Source organism: Manis pentadactyla, chromosome 6 (assembly GCF_030020395.1).
Source record: "Manis pentadactyla isolate mManPen7 chromosome 6, mManPen7.hap1, whole genome shotgun sequence".
Classification (NCBI taxonomy): Eukaryota; Metazoa; Chordata; class Mammalia; order Pholidota; family Manidae; genus Manis; species Manis pentadactyla.
The window spans coordinates 132,313,440-132,316,608 of NC_080024.1; positions in this window are offsets into that span (position 1 = coordinate 132,313,440).

Here is a 3,169-nt window from a genome sequence, read left to right on the forward strand (position 1 = left end):
TTCTGCCCTGAGCTCTCGCTGAAGACTGGAGCCCTTTCTGCCATGGAAATAGCATCAAAGTTCTCCCTCTGCTCTTGAAATTCCTTCCTCACCCATGACAGCAGGAGACAGCAACATGACACTCCAGTATCCACAAAGGGACCTCACTAAGAGCAGGGTGAGTACTCAAGGGTAGCGGCAAAACCAGAGTAAGGTGAAGGCCCAGCACTCCTGGGCTCCACAGTGCAGGGTCTGGAGCCAGCTGGGAAGATAACCAGTGAGCAAAACGTTCCTGGGTTTTCCAGCTGAAAGAAAGTAGAGACAAAGACAGACCCTACTTGTCATCAACCAGCAAAACGCTCTACTGTAGACATGCAAAAAGAGCAACTGACCTTTGCCCCTGCCACTCATATCTCACTGGAACAGATTTTCAGCAGGACTTCCCCCAAACATGAGCGGATGTGAGCAGGGAGACCTCCATGGCTTGGCTTCCTGTACAGTGCGTCACACAACCTGCTCAGAAAACCACCTTCCCCACACACAGTGAGCTCTGTGAGGGCCAGACCGCACCTCTCTCCCTGGCCCCCAGCGCCAGTCCCTGCCAGTGGCAAACACTTGATCAATATTTACTGATAGGTGGACCCCTACTTTAACAGTTAATCCCAAAAGGTCTGTAGTTAATGGCAATACTGGTTTAAAATTCTGGGAGGGGATTCTGTAGGGGCAGGGGACCAGGAATCTGCATACTTCACGAGCACCCTGAGTGACTGAGAAGGCCAGTTCTCCTGAGGGCCTGGACTAGAGGAAGCAGATTGGAGGGGAGGTCTCAGGACAGGACGGGAGCAGGACTCATGCAGATGCCCAAGACACGGTTGCCTGAGGGGCCATGTGACAGTGGGCTGTACACTGGTCATTGGGCGAGTCTAGAGTTTGAAGGCCTGACCTGGGGGCTGAACCGGCAGCTGCCATCCCATCAAGAGCAGCGGCAGAACTGCAGACAGCCCTGTGTCCTCTGTGACCCCCACCCACCCTGCTTCCCACAGTCACAGCAGGACCCAAATCGCTCAAAGAGCTTGTAGGGACCACAGTTACTGCTGACCCTGGGAAAGGGTTGCAATATGGTTTGGGCATAACTTTAGGAAATTATAGTTTGTGCATTTCTCCCCCAGAGAACCTCAATGTACCTTTGGCATGAATTTCATAATAGCTTCCGTATACTTTAAGGGAACTGTAGCTTGAACATAAATGTGGTAGTGACCCTACAACAGAACAGGTCATTCTCTGTTGTCTGGTATCGCCTGTTTCATCTGCTTGGGTCTTATTTCCCAGCGACAGGTCGAATTCTGAGGCCAGGGGCCTCATCTTATAATCACAGGGACATGAAATATTCCTGGGCCCAAGCACATGGCTGGGCTGATTCAGAGAATATTTAGATCCTAGGACTATTCTCTGAAGAAAGAAAGGGGTGCTGGGTGGGCTTCCAGGGCGAAAAGGAAACTCTCTGAGTGTTAAAGGCCAAGGCCTGGGGTTGTCTGCAGAGCTGATTTCAAGCCAGCTCGGCTGCCGCCTGCATCCCTCCGTGACTCTGACCGGGTCACTCCCTCTCTCCTCCCCTGTGAAATGGGAGTAAGAACAGCACTGCCTCATAGGTTTGTGGGGAGGATCAAATGAACGAAACTCTGGTGCTTCCCGAATTTTCACGTGCACACGAACCTCCTGAGGATCTTGTTAAAATGCCAATTCTGTCAGTAGGTCCCAGGTGAGCCCCAATTTACAGGTTCCCAAGTAACGTGGATGCCGCTGGTCTCCAGGCCAAACTTCTCTGGAGACAGCATGTTGTCCCCAGACCAGCAGCATCAGCGCCACCCAGGAACCTGTTAGAAACACAAATTCTCAGGCCCTGGATCTACTGAATCAGATACTCTGCAGGCAGAGGGGCGAGCTTCTGTTTTCACAAGCCCTCCAGGGGATTCTGCTGTGGATGGAATTTGAGAACTAATAAGCCCAGACATACCTTCTTCTCAATCGCACAAGCACTGACCTTAATATTTATTAAGTGCCTAAACCTGTGCTAAGTGATGCAGTAGGAGCAAAGCCCCTGTGACCTCTCCTGGCCTCAAGAAGCTTGGATTTAGTTCAGTGGGTCTCTGGCTGCTAAGTAAATGCAGAGACTTTATAAAAAAAGGTAGGTTTATGATTTTCTACCACAACCACCCCAAAAGATTTTGATTCAGTAGGTCTAGATTTTGTAAAGAGAACCCCAACTTTTCTGACCTTACTGTGCAATCCAGGACCACACTCTGACCAACTGACCTAGAAGGCAAGAGGTGATTAAGACCAGAAAACTCTTTGGAAGATAACCAGCTGCCAAACTGTGTGATGCAGACCCCTGTGTGCTCTAAGCAGCTTTTGGAAGAGGTTTCTAAGGCCTGGCAGGCTAAGCAGAATTCCTCAGATTTGATGCAGTGTCAGACAGTGGGATCAGGGGAGGCAGATATAGCCATAAGCCAAGTGCTTTATGGAACATTTCAGTTAAATTTTGCAAATCCTGTGGGCTTGAACATCTCATTTCCATTTTATAGATCAAGTACCCGGGGATCTCTAAGTTGGGTGACATATTCACAGATACCCAGCTCATAAATCTCATAGCCAGAATTCACACCCAAACCCCTATGGCTGCCCTAGGAGGCTCTTGAGCAGGAGTGGGGCTTAAGGATAGTGATGACTTGGGAATGTTAGCTTGGTAAAGGCCAGCAAGACAGGAGACTGATGAGCATCACCAGCCTGCACTAGAGTCTTCTGGCCAAGGGAGCTAAACAGAGCGGCTTTGAGCTATTGAACATGGTTAAGCGACGTGGAGACCTGCAGGGAGACAGTGACCACCGAAGGACACCTCAATGGTGTGAACAGAGCACTATATTGGAGTCCAGAGACCTCAGTCCAGGTCCCATTTATCTCTAACTGTGACCCTGAGCAAGATGCTTCCTGTCCTTGAACCTGTTTTCTCGCTGAGTGATAATCCCTGCTTTGCCTTCCTCAGAGGTTGCTGTGAGGGTCACACATGTTTCAAAGTTCTGGAAACTGTAAAGTGAGATAATGTAATATGGAATTTTTTGTGACTACTTCTTTCATTTAGCAGAATGTTTTTAAGGTTCATCATGCTGTGGCATAGATCAGTAGTCATGCCTTT